The sequence below is a fragment of the Sus scrofa genome, chromosome 14, assembly GCF_054392235.1.
Source record: "Sus scrofa isolate SSC_HxYL_T2T_F1_AM1 chromosome 14, Sscrofa_HxYL_maternal_Yorkshire_Landrace_v2.0, whole genome shotgun sequence".
Classification (NCBI taxonomy): Eukaryota; Metazoa; Chordata; class Mammalia; order Artiodactyla; family Suidae; genus Sus; species Sus scrofa.
The window spans coordinates 127,622,772-127,639,171 of record NC_139396.1 but is presented as its reverse complement, the minus strand read 5'-3'; the positions used below and the strand labels follow the sequence as shown (position 1 = coordinate 127,639,171).

Sequence of the window (16,400 nt, the reverse complement as noted above, 5' to 3'; positions counted from 1 at the left end):
TGAAAGTACGATCCAATTTGGAAAAAAACAGAAAAAAAGAACCCTAGAAAGCTATGACTCAAGCATTAGTTATAACTCTAGGTGGTAGAAATACAGAGATTTTATATATTTTTTTATTCTGGTTTTCTCTATTTTCCAAATCATCCCAACTTAACTTGTATTATTTTGTTATCAGGAAAAAGCTCTAGTTGAGAAAAACAGCATCAAATGACAATGATAGGAAATACTTGAAAATACGATAAATTCTTTTCTTAATTCATTAAGAAGTCTCAAATAAAGAAAGACAAATGGACAAAGAACACAATTAAGTAATTAACCAATAGAAAGCATAATATCATTTATTTTTCGTAATCACAAAAATGCACAAACTATGAAGTCAAGTTTGGTTTCTCTCACTGACACACCACTGAAAAGATCACTCTAGGAGATCATTAGTAGAAATGCAAATTGGCACAACCCTTTTAGAGAGCACCTTGGCAGTACATATCTTGAGCCTTTAAAAAAGTTCTCCACTTGATCTAGTTATTTCACTTCTAGGACTCTGCACTAGAGGAAGAATCAGAGATTGAGGCAACGGAAAGTTACTTAAATAGAAGAAAAACAGGGATCAACAACTGCATGTCCAGTAAGAGGGAAATAGGTATGCCCTCCTTGGGACCACAACATGAGAAAACGAGACCCAGCCACTGAAATCAAGGTTTGGAAACAGCTAATGGTGTGGGAATATCTTAATGATGGAGTGTTAGGCAAAGAATCCAAGATTGAAAAATGTATTATTTATCTACAATATGCTCTTAATTTTCTTTGAAACAAACAAAAGTCCCAGTTCTGCTGCTCCCCAGCCAGGAGGCTTTGGTCAAATCTTAGTCTCTCAGAAGACTAGTTTCCTTAACTCTGAAAGTAACAGGGGAACAATTGGATTCCTCATTTTTCCACTGTTGCATGACTTAGCTTATAATAAAAGTAACAAATGGGAATTCCCATCATGGCGCAGCGGAAACAAATCCAACTAGGAACCATGAGGTTGCAGGTTTGATCCCTGGCCTCGCTCAGTGGGTTGGGGATTTGGCGTTGCCATGAACTGTGGTGTAGGTCGGAGACTCGGCTCGGATCTGGCGTTGCTGTGGCTCTGGTGTAGGCCGGCAGCTGTAGCTCCGATTAGACCCCTAGCCTGGGAACCTCCATGTGCCACGGGTTCGGCCCTGAAAAGACAAAAGACAAAAAAAAAAAGGTAATAAATAATCATAAACAGATGCATAATGTCTGCATTAATAATTAAAAGAATATTGTTAAAATTATTTTGGATTAAGCTTTTTTAATTACTTCATTTTTATTGACGAATAGTTGACATACAATATACTAATTTCAGATGTACAACATAGTGATTCAATATTTTCATAGATTATACACCATAAAAAGCTATTATAAAATATTGACTATATTCCCTGTGCTGTATATAACACCCCTGTGACTTATTTATTTTAAAACTGCTAGTTTGTACCTCTTAATCCCCTTAATCCCTTCACCTATTTCACCCCAACCCCTACCCCTCTCCCCTGTGGTAGCCACTAGTTTATTCTCTGTATCTGTGAATCTCTTTCTGCTTCATTATATATGTTCATTTGTTTCGTGTTCTATATTCCATATATAAATGAAAACATATAATATTTGTCTAAAATGTCTTTATTTTTAAACTAATAATCTAAAAAAGTGACATCTTTTAGACCCGACTGCTTAGCTAGTGATAGTTCATTAGAAATACGTGACAGGGCTAGAAATAAGCACGCTCTCTTATCCTCTGTAACTAATTTGATCTGGGCTTGCCTGCCTGAGTCAGGAACACACTTCACCTGTTGTCAGCCATCCCATGACTTGGCACTGGTGAGGCCCGGCCCATCCTCAGTCAGCAAAGGGTTGTTAGTCAAAATTCCAAATCCAGGAGATGCCCTAGGAGAATCTGCAAGGCTGTCTGACTGCTGTTGCACCGATAGTAGAAGAAAGTCATTTTTTGGAGTTCTTTTTATATTTATAAACTTACGTAATTTCTGTGAACAGCTCAGAAGTTCCTGTGGTCCTCTCTTAGACTCATAAAATAATTGAGCATACTTCTTTCACAAATGCTTGGAACTTTACCAATCCCTCTGACTATGAATTTGAAGACCCTGCCAGAGGCATGATGAAAGAACAACCTCAGGCACAGAAGACCAGGCTGAGTTAGGGACTAATTAGCCTGCTGAGTAGAAAAGAAGGGAATCTGAATTTGCTCAGACCCCAGCAGTTAACAAAACTGCAGACCAAGTGAGGCTCACGCTCTACCCTGTCATCCAAATTCATTCCGCCTTTGGAGGGGAAAAGGAATATAATTTCATGCCAAAAGCATTTAACTTCTGTGAATTTTATCTACCTCTGAGACTGACAAACCAGACTTAGAGAATGCTTCCTTCCTCCAGGCAAATGTATCACAGGTGAAAATACGTTCATCAATGAAATCTGAGTTCGTGTTGTTAATAATAACAAATGAATTGAAACTTTCTTTAGAAATGACAGTAACTTGAACTAACTCCAGTGATATCCAAATTAAACTGTGTTATATGATATTTTAATCCCAGATGTGTCTAGTATGCACTTGGTCACATGTGTTTTTCCCAATGATTTTTTTTTTCCATTCTCTGGATTTTCCATAGCCAGTGATATTATATAGTTTAAACCTAAAAATGAAGTCATCAAAACAGAGTCTCTCCTTGCTTCTGCCTCTTCCTTAATTCTGAATATAGTAGTCTTACTGTTTTATTATTAATACGTAGCTGTTCCTACAAGGCAATAAAATACATAAATGCTAACCATATTTTGTTACAGCTCTGAAGTTGTTTACATGTGTAATCAGCCCCTCTGAAGGAGACCTTGCAGTATTTTTATAACTGTAGCACATTTCACTGAGGCCACCACAGAGCAGATTACTCCACAGTCAGCAACAATGCCACCACTACGTAGATAATGGCACTGGCCAGCACTGTTTGACCAATAACCCCATCAAGCCTAGCTACGCTGTTTATGTTTATTTTCTTAAATCTTAAGGGTGGAGGGGAAAGGATGCAAGAGTATTAAATCTGCATTATGGACCCAACTTCCTAGAGAATAAGCAGGGAAGAGACTGCAGTTCCACTCCACCCCTGTGGTCCCAGCCCCCACAGCTGGTGGCCAGGAAGGAAAGAATAAATATCCTGCAACTCCTGAGAGCAAAGGGGACCTTCTTCTGGACAGAGGCAAAGAGACCTCGGGGAGGTGAGATGTGCCTTTGCACCCATGAGAAGCAGCCTTGTGTCACTGCACCTGAAGTCACCTGTGGTCAGGGACAATGGACATCTCAGGGGCAACCAGGCAGAGAGAAAAGAGTAACAGAAATAAGATCCCTGGCTGTAGCACCACCTGAGAACAAATCCCCATGAAGAGATGAAGCTAGATTCTTTTTCTGTCATTCCTTTGGGAAACTCAGAATAAAAAACATCAATAGAATTTTGTTAATTCTTACTGCATTTCTGGCACTGTTCTAAGCCTTCCATATGAACAATCTCATTTATCAGGTGCTACTATTACCCCTCCCATCATGTGAATGAGGAACTTTATGCCCTGGTAGAACAAGTACTTTGCACAAGGTCATACAGATTGCATACAAATAGTTGAGCCAGGTAAACAAATCCAAGCAAGTTGGTTCCAGATCCCCAACTTGCAAAATGCAATTAGAGAAAATACAGTGCATTCTATTTTTTTGTACATTAAAATCCCTGGGCTAAAGGTCATACATAATGTGCCTTAACTTTGGGTTTAGGTCTTCTCAAACTTCTGTCTCTCTAGCTATAGCACTGCCCTTTCATGCCAAATCTAAGGCAGGACCTCACTATATAAATAAAATGAGTAAGAGACAGGCAGCTCAGCAGAAGCAGGATGAAGGCTGAGATCTTCATCTCCTGCCATCTCCCTTACCTGGCAGAGGCCCCAACACACAGTTGGAAAACCACGAATCCAAACCAATACCACTCTGAATTATGTGCTTGAAAGACAAAAGAAGCACAACTCAAAAACCAGCAACAGCCAGCTAAACCAAAGGAAAGGCAAAAATAACCACCACCCACCTTCCAGCAGTTACAGAGGTAGCTCGCCATCCAGGCCCTGACACCAATCATCTCAAGTTTGAGTATTTGAGGGGCCAGAAGGAGGTGGAATTCAGGGCTGGAGCAGAGAGTCAGGAATGAGGCAAATCCAATAAACAGGCAGAGGTGGGAAGGAGAGCCAAGAGGGCGCTGGGGCCAGCGGTCTGTGGTGAGTGAGCGGGGCTGCTGTAGGAACAGAGGTGGGAATCTGAGAGGGAGGCCAGCACAGGAACTGCTCCCAGAGCCAGCGTCCTCGGCTTCAAGTAGTCCACACATATTATGTGATATAGGAATGGCAAAAACTTACCAAGCATCTCAACACTCACTTAGCTACCTTTCTTTCTTCCTTCCTTTTTTCCTCTTTTTCTTTGTTTCCTTCCTTCCTTCCTTCGGGTGGGGATACTATACCACCTTCCTTCTCGCTGATTCAAAGAGCACCTTTCCCTTCCTTACAGTTACAACCACTCACGATCGATCCTGTCAGCATGAGCAGACAGAAATGCCTGCTTTGGGGAGTTCTGTGGGTAACAGCTAAGCGAGCCAGACTGTGTGGATTCACATCTCAGCTCTACCCTGTTCTAGCTGTCTAACTTTGGGCAAGTTACCTAACCTCTCGGTGCCTGAGTTTCCTCTTCTATGATAGGGAGATAAGAAAAGTACCTACCTCAGAAGGTTGTGAGGAGGACAGATAAATACACATAAAGTACTTAGAACAGTACCTAGCAGTGTTTCAACCAAATGCTGGCTATTATCATTCTTTTATTTTGACAGCTTTCATTTCCCTCCTGACCACTTTCTTTTTCCTCTTCCACATGCTATTAGTTTCCTATTGCTGCTGTGACAAATTGCCACAAATGTGGTGGCTTAAACAATACAAATTTGTTATCTTACAGTTCTGGAGGCCAGAAGTCTAAAATGGGTTGGCAGCGCTGACTTCCTTCTGGAGGCTCTAGGGAAGAATCCTTTTTCTTGCCTTTTCCAGCCTCCAGAGGCAGCCTGCATTCCTTGGCTTCTCAGCCCTTCCTCACATTACCCCTACCTCCTACGGGGGACTCGGCTTCTCTGGCCTCTCTCTTATAAGAACCTCTTGATTAGACGGAACCTACCTAGATAATCCAGGATAGCCCTCTCATCTCAAAATCCTTAATTTAATCACATCTGCAAAGTTTCTTTTGTCATTTTTAAAAATTTATTTATTTATTTTTCTTTTTAGGGCTGAACCCATGGCATATGGAAGTTCCCAGGCTATGGGTCCAATCAGAGGTGTAGCCTCCTGCCTACGCCAGAGCCACAGCAACGCCAGATCTGAGCTGTGTCTGCAACCTACACCACAGCTCACAGGAATGCCAGATCCTTAACCCACTGAGCAAGGCCAGGGATTGAACCCTCAACCTCATGGTTACTAGTCAGATTCATTTCTGCTGAGCCACTACAGGAACTCCTCTTTCGTCATGTTAAGTAACATGTTTACATGTTCCCAGGATTAAGAGTTCGACAACTTTGGGAGGGCCCCTGACATCATTCAAACCACCACACTTGCCTTTCCAAAGCCTAAAGTTGTAGACTGGCAACACTTAGGTAGGCCCAGAGAGAAAAGACAACAATATTAGTGGCTATCTTTTTGAGTGCTGACTAGGTACCTTTCTATTATGCAAACTGCTGTAGGTGCATTACCTTACTTAAGTCTCATAGCAATCCCATAAAAGTACTCTCTTACAGAAACGATAATTTCTTGTCTAAGGCTGAACAGCTAGCAGGTGGCAAACCTATGTAAACTCAGGTAAATTTGATCCTAGAGACCTTGTGTTTGAAAAAGTGCTATGTTCCTATGCCTTAAGCTATTATAGGTAGAGGCAATGACCACTAGGGGCCTTGGAGATTGTGCCACCAGAGGTATACATGCTTCTGGGACACAGAGTCAGGGGTCCTGCACAGCCTGTGCTATAAGGCCCAGATGGCAGAGCCTTCAGAACATTTTCTTACACTCAAAGCAGAAAGCTTATGATTACTCAATAATTTCTTCAAAAGCAGGTTTAGAACAAAAAGCCAAGAGACCAGCTGGAGAGGTAAAATTCAAAGCATGTTCTTAACCCACCCCACTCACTACCATCCCTGCAGTTCTAATCAACCTCCTGAAAAAATGTAGAAACTCAGTCTCCCCTGGAAAGACTTCCAAATGAGACAGATTGATCCAGATCCTTTGATGTTTCAGAGCCCTGGGATGTTTCACCAGGATGTTTCAGAACCCCAGCTGGCCACTAGAATGGCTCCACCCATAGCACAAGTGTCAGTATCCACCAGGACCAAACCATCCCTTGCCTTCTGCCCCACAACAGTTAGGAGTATACAAGCTCCCAGGTGCCCCAGGTTTCAATTAAGTGTCCAGTGGTTTTTACCAACAGCCACAATGAACAACCCCTTTTCATACCAATTCTTACACAGTAAAAAGCTCAAAACCAACTGTGATGAGCACAAGGTGGAAAAGGGCAAGCTAAACAGTTGCTAAGCATGCTAATTACAGTGGTTTAACTATCCGCAGCATTTCAAAACCTCACCTGCTAAGCAACTGAGCCATAGCCCTATCTTACACTTTCTGAAGAGGTAAGTTAGAGCTATTTGGTTTCACCCAGTCAAAAGAGCCAGTCATTCATTTTGGGTGATGAACCCAGAGTCCAGTGCAGGAAAGCAAAATGATCAAGGGAATGGAGTCTGGAGCCGGCCTGCTCTGATTGGATCCTGGACCTGACACTTTACTGCTGTGACTTCACGCAAGTTACGTAACCTTTTGGTTCCTCATTTTCAAAAGGGGCATAACAATAGCGGTCCATATGCCCTTATTCAAAATTAGAAGTTCTTTGGGCTTTTGTAATGGTAAAACTGTACACATGCCATACAATAAATACTGCTGTAGGTGGAATCTGAAGCAAATATGTCCATTATCTCTGAGATGAAAAGGTGTAACTAGTTCTTACCAGGTGAGAAAAATAAAGACTATACTCATATCAACTCAGACCGAATTCTGTAGCCAAAATTATGAAAACCAGAGTTTTGAGAGTTTTTAGATTTTAGAATTGCAGGTATGGGATAACAGATCTCTGGCATTTACCTCCTCACATTGTTATTAGGGATTAAATGAATTAACAGATATAAGGTGCTTTAGAATACTGTCTGGCCTGCAAACAGTATTATTTAAATAATGTTACCAGCAACAACTACTACTATTATCTTCATTAAAATAGATTTAGTAGGGGACTATAAGCAAGAAATTTTACAATTATGACTAAATTTGGTTTGGAAATCAGTACCTTGGGGATGAACAGTCATTAATCCTTTAGAACAATATTCCAGAGCAGAATTTCTGAAACGAGGAACAAGTTCTACCTCTAGTATGGTAGCAACTCACAATATCTATTAAACACTTGAAATGTGGCTAATTTCATTTAAATCTAATTAATTTAAGTGCTGGAGTTCCCTTCATGGATCACTGGTTAATGAACCCGACTAGCAACCATGAGGTTCGATCCCTGGCTTCACTCAGTGGGTTGGGGATCCAGTGTTGCTGTGAGCTATGGTGTAGGTCACAGACATGGCTTGGATCCCGTGTTGCTGTGGCTGTGGCATAGGCCGGCAGCTACAGTTCTGATTAGACCCCTAGCCTGGGAACCTCCACATGCTGCGGGTGCGGCCCTAAAAAAAGACAAAAGACAGAAAAAAAAAATTTTTTTAAGTGTAAATAGCCACATGTGGCTTGTGGCTACCATACTGGACAGTACAGCTGTAGAGGGCTGGGTTCCAATCTGGCTCCTGAAAACTTATTTAAACCATAATACAGATGAGTTACAGCATCAATAAAAACAAGCCTGACTTCTGCACCCTGGGGGGCAGAGAGAACCACATGAGGCTGAACACAGTTTCACTTCCTTTCTAGTCCCTATAGTTGGTCAACAACAAAGGGCATCTTTGATAGATTCTTTCTCTACTCCCCACTTCCCCATCTCCAACTCTCCTCCTGGAGGCCCCACTTACCTGCACCACATGCTTCTCTAAGCCCCCATTAATACATCCTAGTCCTTCTATAGGAGTATCATGCTTCCCATCATCTGCCTTTCCTCTCCCCAACCAATTCCCCACTTGCTCAATGCCAAGATCTCAACCAAATGTCCAGAGAAAAGCAAACTGATCAAACAAATTCACACTCCAAGCTGTTACTGCTTTTTCTGGCTTCTTACCTGCTTCTCCCTCTACAATCAAAACTCTAAATTATTGTATTCCCCCAGATCCTCTCTTCCCCGAAGTAGAGGGAGCCCCGGAAGAGAAAGAGGACCCCCGACTGAAGCAGTTCTTGTCCTAGCAGTCTGATTGTCAGCCAGGTGTGTGGAAGGCAGGGCCTGCCAACACACACACACACCCACACACACACACGTGCAGAGCAGCCTCGGTGCAAATAACTTCTCATGCTCAGGCATAGGAAATAGTCCCTGCTCTCTGTTTTAGAAGACATTAAGCACAGCTCTTTTCAATTTTCCTTTAGTCATTTAGAAACTTGTAGGTAACAAACTGCACATCAAATAAATTGTTTAAAGTATATAACAGAAGCCCAGAGAAGACTGTGACTAAGATTAGTTGCAAGTAGAAAAAGAAAACCAACCACCTTCACTGGAATCTAGCTTCCCCACAGCCCACTTGAGCATGGAATTTTTAATGACACAGGTCAACCTTGGAGCACATCCAAGGAGCTTATGTTACTAGAAGGACTGGAAGACTGTCCCTCCAGCACTTATTTGGTCCCAAGGCTTGACCCAAAGACGATTATTATACATGGCTCCTGAGTAAAAGGAAAATTTCCGTTGTGAGGCTGTAAATGGAGGACAATTTACACGGTAAACATTATGCTCTTCTCTGAATCCTTTCAATTATTATATCATCCCCTTCTCCAAAGTAGAGATGTGTACTGAAGAAGCAAAGTCACAACATTATTTCTAGAGGGGCTTCTAGGTGCAAAGATTGTGCCAAGAAAGCCACTCTTAATGCCTTCAATCAGAAAAAAAGAAACATCTACATAAATAACTCAAAGAACAAAAGGAGAAAGCCCTCAAAGGTGAAACGCTGCAGGCAGCAGAGCTGGGAAAGGCTGATTGTTTGGGGCTGGAGTATCAAGGAAGGTTTCAAAGCAACAAAACTCAGACTGAAGGATGGTTAAGTTCTGGAGTGGTGAAATGGAGCAGGAAAGGCACTTAGGAAGAGCAAAGGATGTTCTAGGTGACAATATTGTCAGGCATACTTCGGAAAGTATTTACGAAGTCATGGCTGCATCCAGCATCCAGAGACACTCCACCCCCACCCCTTCTCCACCAATACCAACGGGGCCCTCTCCCTGCATCTATGGGATCACCTGTATCCACTTCCCCTAATAGGTTCTCAAAAATTCTCCCTGGTAGAGTGCAGCACTACTTGGCCTCAGCTATGCCCATTCTGTGGCAGCAGCTCCACCCTATCCCTACCAGGGGTTTCTACAAGAAACACAAGGAAACACACTAATCCTGCAGGGATCTAAATAACCTACTGGCAAATTGTGCATGATGCAACTAAAATTAAGAACCATGTGGAAATAAAACTTTTCCAAGTGAATCCTACTTAACATCTAGTCAGGGATCTCGCTTTTTAAAATGACGCTTTTTGAATCTTTGAATGACGGATCACTCTTACACTGAATAATTAGTTGAGTCAGTTGAACCAAGTGTCTCATGGCTTAAACACAAAACAAGGGCGGGGGTGGGGGGAAGGACCATAAATCTACACTGTGCATTGAACATGAGCCACAACGGAGGACTTTTCCTTCTAGGTTATTCATTATCACAGCATTGGAGGACTTTAAGAGACGACGCAGCCATTCTTTTAGTTACCAGTTAAAGTGAGACCAGATCCAATATTGTATTTTCTAGGACTTGATGCAGCTCATCTCTCCAGGAACAATCTCTTGATCACTTTCCTTGAAATACTGTTGCTAGGTACCGCCTCAGAAAGAGCTTATATTTTTCTTCTTGGTACTGCACACACAAAATGCAGTGGAGACCTGAGGGAAACATCGGAAGCGGCGAAGGGAACACTTACAGTGTGTCCCCCAGCCCCTGTGAAGGCTGGCCTGCATCCCCTCGGGAGTCGCCTGCCTCCGGTCTCCCCCGGGGGCGGGGGGAGGGGAGGAGACACTCTCCCGCCAGGTACGAGGAGTCAGGCTGCTGCCCTCGGCGGGTCTACTGGATTTGGTGACTAAAAGCCCACCTCGCCCTTCTCCAAGCCTCAGGAACCAGAGCTACAGAGTAAGCCTCCTCACCTTTCCTCTTCTGGCGGTCACGCCGGAGTCCCCAAGCGCAATGTCCCTCTGGAACGCCCCTGTCCCTAGCGGCGTCGGGTGTCCCCGCTACTGTGTGTCAGCGGCGGAGCGGGTGCCAGCAGCGCGCAGAGCCAGGCAAGCGCCCGGGAGGCAGAGCGCGGTGAGCGCCGCCCGCCCGCCGCCGCTCCCGCCCGGGGGTCCGCCGCCCCCGCCGTCCGCCGCCCTCCCGGTCCGCGTCGCCGTGTGCGCCCCCGCCCGGCGCCGCTCCCTCGCTCCGCGCCCGCCGAGCTCTGCGCGCTGCCCGGACGGCGGCGTGGGCAGCAGCGGGGCCCCCGCCCTGGGCTGGGCTTTCCCAGAACTTGCCCGCCCCGGGTGAGAGGCCGCGAGCGCCGCCGCGGGCTGCCTGGCGGCCGGGGGAGCGGCCAGAGACGGACCCGCCCCCGGTCACGGGCAGCGCGGAGAAGGCGGGCGCGAGGGGCGGACCCCGCCGCCATCCCAGTCCTGGCCGCGGGCCGCGCGACCCCAGCCCGGCCTCGGCCTCTGGGGTCGGCCCGGGGCCCGGGCCCCGGGCGGGAGATGACAAGAGCGCGGCGGGGTCGCCCGGTTCTGGGGAGGGCGGGAACTCGGTACCTTCGGTCACGGGAATTCAGTCTCGCACCTTCGGTCAGGGGCCGTCCCTCCTTGATACTCAGGGAAACTTAGGCTCTTGGAGGCTGAATTACTTGACCAAGGTTTCTCTGGGAAGGGCAGCACCAGAGCCCCAATGTGTCCGGTCGTTCATCTCACAAATGTTTATTGAGTACCACAGGGAGCCCAGCGCCAGGCTCAGGAGATACTCTTTGACTCCTGATAGTGACCAGCCAAATGATGACATCCAGGTCTGTGAACTCCAAATCTAGTGTCTTCCATTGCTGAAGCAAATATGGGAATGTTCACCGCTGCCAGAAATGCAGGCTCTTCATGGAATCTTCCCTAATCACTGAGGTGATTTTTACACCCACTGACAGTCAGGAGAGCCAGGGACCTGGAGAAAAATCGAGCTTTCATCCCTCTCCCTTTCCCCTAAATCGTCCCCCTAATTGACAAACCTTCTAATGGACAAACCATTCCATAGGCCTGACCCATTCTCCTACATTCAGTCAGGACCAATTCCTGTGGCCCCTACTCCTCCCATTTGTCCTCTCCTTGATAGAATCATCCCTCACACCACAGCCGTTATTACTCTTCCTCTTCTACAACTTTTATCTGCACAGAAACCTTCATTGGCTCCTTCCAAAATAACTCCCCATGACTGTAGGAACCCAATAAGTTCTGGTTAATGTGGACCACCCAACGTGATGTTTCTCCCACCCCAACTCTGTACTCCTCCTTAGGCTGAGCATCTACCTGGAGCATTACTGCCTCCTCCTACACACTTTACTCCTGCTCAGTTTTGACCCTTTCAGGTCACTCTTAAGAGTGGCTTCCTCTCCTTTGAGCCTCCAGAGCACAGGAGGGGTTGGAAGGAGAATGCACAGGAGGGCACCAAAAATTCTGCCTATAGAAAAAATATGCTAGCCTAGTCCTTAAATTGTTTTGCTGTTTTCCCACCACTAGGATTCAAATGAAATTCAACATTACCTCCTCCCTTGAGATCTGGCTTCAGAAAGATCTCTGCAGAAGCCTCTGAGGAAACTGTTTATGAAAAGCCCAAGATCTTAGCCCTAAAAGAAAATAGTGAGTAGTCCATTTACTCCAACCTCTGAGACTGCATGGTGCTGGACAGGTGAATGAAGAAGCCAGGAAAAAGGAAGCATCACTAACTGTACACAAGGTAGGCTCTTTGTTTAATATACAACTTTATATTATGACTTTATAATGCATTGAATGAAGCTAGTAATATCCAACATCATCAATCACCTGGAGCCCCCAAAGATTTCTATTAAAAAAAAAAAAATAGGCGCAAGGGAATTAGATTGTTGCAAACTGGTGACTGCGCAAGCAGTTAACATCGAATCCTCCATATGAGTCATTGCACCATTAGTAACCAAGGAAAGTCTAGGCCCATTAAGCAGGGAAGTTATCTGAGTGTGATAATCAATATCACCCCATCCTTAGAAAAGGGCGCCTCCCCCAAATCTTTACAAAGAGAGCAGGTCCAGATCAATGTCCTTTTTTCAGCCCCCTTGCTCCTTCTCTGAATGAGACTGAAGGGAGCCATGTCCCTGAGGCTGCCTCACCGCATTGGAATGTCTGAGCTAACAGTGCTTCCAGAGGGTTCATTGCTCCTCTGCACAGCACTGCCCAGACTTTCTGGAGATTTTAATTCACTCCTCAGCCTCGCCAACAGTTGCACACAAGGTGCCTTTTTTACACCCTGCTCTCTGTTCAGAGAAACACACAGACCATCTCAGGGGAACAATGGCTCCATTCAAAACTTTTTCAAAAGTACAGCATATAACCTCCACACTGTGGGTTGCCGCCAGCCATTATCTGGAAGAAGAAAGACGGTCAGATAAAATGCTTGTGAACTGGGGGAGCACTGGACAATTTCCATGGAAAATTCAGCTTCAGTAAACTAAGTTATGCATCTTTGTATACAAGACCATTTTGCATGGTCAAAAACAACAACAAAGACAAAAGGACCAAGAAATAATGCCATGGAAAACTATCTAAATGTAGTGCCTCAATGTTTGAAATTTCCAAAGAATGCACACATCTCTTTTGAACTTGTTACATAATGGTCTCCATTTGATGAAAATCAATTTAAGTAAGTTATAAACGTTGGGACTAGGGAATTTCATTTGTAAAATCATTATAAGAAATGGAATCATCTCCTTACTTTCTTACTCTCTCATCCCGTAATTTTTATGATTGGGGGGGATGTCTCTGACTTCATGGTTATCGCTGCCAGTGGGAGGCCCCACACCCCCTACTGCACATATTACAGAAAAAAAAAAAAATGATTGGCTCTTTGCCACACTCAACAAGCCAGCCATCAGTTAACCCATTTATAAACAAAACTTAAGGTTGGGAACTGAGCAGTCAGCACAGGCCCCATTTACAGATGTACTGATCTTTGTTCAATAGAAGTGAATTGCTAAGCAGAGGAATTTGCTAACAGACTTCTGGGTAGCCTTGAAAGCCAAGGAAGAACTGGAGGAACAAGGCAAAAGTTTAGGAGTTGCCATTTCCTCCTCTTCAAAGTCACTGCTTCAGAGTGTACGGGAGTTACCAGCTGTCTGCAAATAAGCTAATGAATTCAGACAGTGGGGACAAAATAAGTTTTCCAGAGTTGTCTCGTGTGAGGGTAGAAGTACTAAGGCGGGGTCCCTTCGTGGCTCAGTGGTTAACGAACCCAACTAGGACCCATGAGGTTGCAGGTTCAATCCCTGGCCTCACTCAGTGGGTTGAGGTTCCGGCGTTGCTATGAGCTGTGATGTAGGTGGCAGACGCGGCTCATATCCCACATTGCTATGGTGTAGGCCAGCAGCTGTAGCTCCAATTCGACCCCTAGCCTGGGAACTTCTATATGCTGCAGCTGCAGCCCTAAAAAGAAAAAAAAAAAAAAGAAAAAAAAGAAGAACTAAGGCACTTTGAGGTTGGTGAAAAACACCAACATGTTAAAGCAATAGGTAGCTCTACTTGTGTGAGGTGTTAGGAGTGAGGAAGGAGACCTGTCTCTCAGTGTAGCTGGTATTAGGGGCTACTTGAGTTGATGTGGGTCCGCTTGAGTTGATATCCTCAATCAGGCAATTTATTTACCTCTCCGTGCCTCATTTTCCACTTCTGTAAACTGTACCTATCCTTAGGGTGGTTGTGAGGACTAAGTGAGTTAACCTATGTGAAACACTTAAAGAAATAAAACTCAGAACTTTATTTTAATTTATGTTTTTGGTATTTAAAAATCGTGCTCTCCTTTCAATATTGCAAATACCTTGTTAGTGTTTTGACGAAAAGTCTATCCTTTTTTTCCCCTTGAAACATTCTGGAATCTCACTGTAATTTCTAGTTCAGTTGCTCTCAGCAAAAGGCAGGTCCAGATCAAATCATTTCAAGGAGCTGTAACTAAAAATTATAAAAGCACGATTTTTAAAAAGGTTTTAAATAGGCAAGAATCTTCAAGAATAGGCAACGGAGCTAGATAGAGACTTCTCTATACGTAGATTTTAATGTTTCATGTTGTTCGAAGTGGCCAAATGTTCTGAAGAGGAAGGGAACTCTGATACGATGATGAAACTCAAAGGAAAATAATATTTGCTTGAAAATCATCATTGTCTGTCCAAACTTGGCTGGAGTAAGTCTGCTAGGAAAATGGCCATGGCTCCTGGGTGACCCCAGTTGCTACGAATTGTCGATAGATTGGACTGGCCACCAAGGACATGGAGGCAGTTTTGAACAGGCTAGTGTGTTCACTGATTCTCCAACTGGAAACTTGGTGCTGACTAGTTCTACAAGCCCCCAGACGTGAGCGTGAGCATGCTTTCAGGGAATTGTAGGCCTCAGCCTTCAAGCCATCCCAGTGGTAGAAACTTGTGAAAGTGTTCTTTTTCTTGCTTCTGTGTTCTCAATGAAGTGATAAACAACATTATCAGGTGAGAGTAAAGATAGGGTAGGAGATACAAAAAGTTTGAGTGAGAATGTATGAAATACTTATTAAGGGAAAGTGGGAGAGTGAATGAAATGGGGAAATATATTGCCAGGTAGTAAGTGTCCAACTGTGGTCACACATGTCCTGTGAGCCCAGTAGTTATTATTGTACATTTTTCTTCAGACAGATTTATGGGTATGTTAGAAGAAAAAATGGAGAATTAGATTTAACTAGGGTTATTACCCCAACAAGAAAGGAGCAAGTATTTAGGATACATGCAAGGGAATGTTTGTAATGATCACCTATCAAATTCAGCCAGGAAAGGAGGAAAGTGAAGACATGAGGCAAGTGAAAATCAGTGAGGTTGAAGGCTTACCATGTGCTGTGCTCAGTACTTTATATACGTTGTATCTTGTATTGGTCTTCACAAAAAACCTGGAGGAGAAACTATTATTGTTTCCATTTTAGAGACAAGGAAAACTGAAGCTCAGAAAGGTTAAGCAATTTGCTCAAGGTCACAGATTTGAACTCATGCAGTCTGCTTCCTAAGCCACACTCTTACCCCAGCCTTCCCAAGACATCTGAATTTGTTCCTTCCACACTGAGCTCACCTTGCTTACCCCAACATCCCATCATCCCTGAACTCTTCTGCAATGAAAGCTACATTTTCTTCCCCAGTTATTGGGGCAGAAAGAGGAAGGGCTAGCTAATTTCTACCACCTCCTTTTCATCACTTGTCCCACTCCCACTTTCCCCACTACCTTCCCTTGACAGTCTTTCCAACTTAAAAAAAAAAATTTTTATGGCTGCACCCACCACACATGCAAGTTCCTGGGCCAGGGATTGAATCCAAGCCACAGCTGTGACCTATGCTCCATCTGTGGCAACACTGGACCCTTAACCCACTGCACCGGGCTAGGGGTGGAATCTGTGCCTCAGCAGCAACCTTAGCCACAGCACATGGTCTCTTAACCTGCTGTGCCACAGCAGGAACTCCCCAGTTTTATGCAACTGGCCTGTTCTGGTTTCTTCCTATCTTCAACAAAGCCTTCTGTCTGTCTTCCTCTCCAGCCTATTTCTAACATTATCCTAAAGGAGTCCATATCCACACTCCCTTCCAATATTGAGAATATGTGGTGCCCTCCATGAAAGCTGGGCCATGTGCACACTGCATCCCAGCATGGAAAACCATAGCTGAAAAAATGGTAGGTTCCCAGCAAATCCAGGAACCTTGCCACCTCAGTGCTTTCCAGCACTGCTCAAACTCAGCTGTTCTCAAGCAAGGCCACACCTCCAAAGTTTCATCTATGAAATTCCCTTCTCTGATCACAGATTTATTTTCTTCCTCTTC

At 44.4% G+C, this 16,400-nt stretch overlaps 2 protein-coding genes across 17 annotated transcripts in view; one reads left to right on the top strand and one right to left on the bottom strand.

Moving 5' to 3' along the window:
* Positions 1–10,771, bottom strand: part of PLCE1 (phospholipase C epsilon 1) — a 348,858-nt gene extending 338,087 nt beyond the window's left edge. For 6 of the 8 annotated variants that reach the window (XR_014826647.1, XM_084994885.1, XM_084994886.1 and 3 more), the window contains exon 1: positions 10,480–10,771. The gene's annotated coding sequence lies outside the window, so the exon portion shown is untranslated. Of the gene's footprint in view, positions 1–10,051; positions 10,222–10,479 lie in introns of all 8 variants that reach the window. The other 2 variants (XM_084994884.1, XM_021074005.2) reach the window with 2 other exon arrangements.
* Positions 10,351–16,400, top strand: part of LOC106506098 (uncharacterized) — a 206,884-nt gene continuing 200,834 nt past the window's right edge. For all 9 annotated transcript variants that reach the window (XR_014826691.1, XR_014826696.1, XR_014826693.1 and 6 more), the window contains exons 1-2: positions 10,351–10,465; positions 12,076–12,292. The gene's annotated coding sequence lies outside the window, so the exon portion shown is untranslated. The remainder of the gene's footprint in view (positions 10,466–12,075; positions 12,293–16,400) is intronic.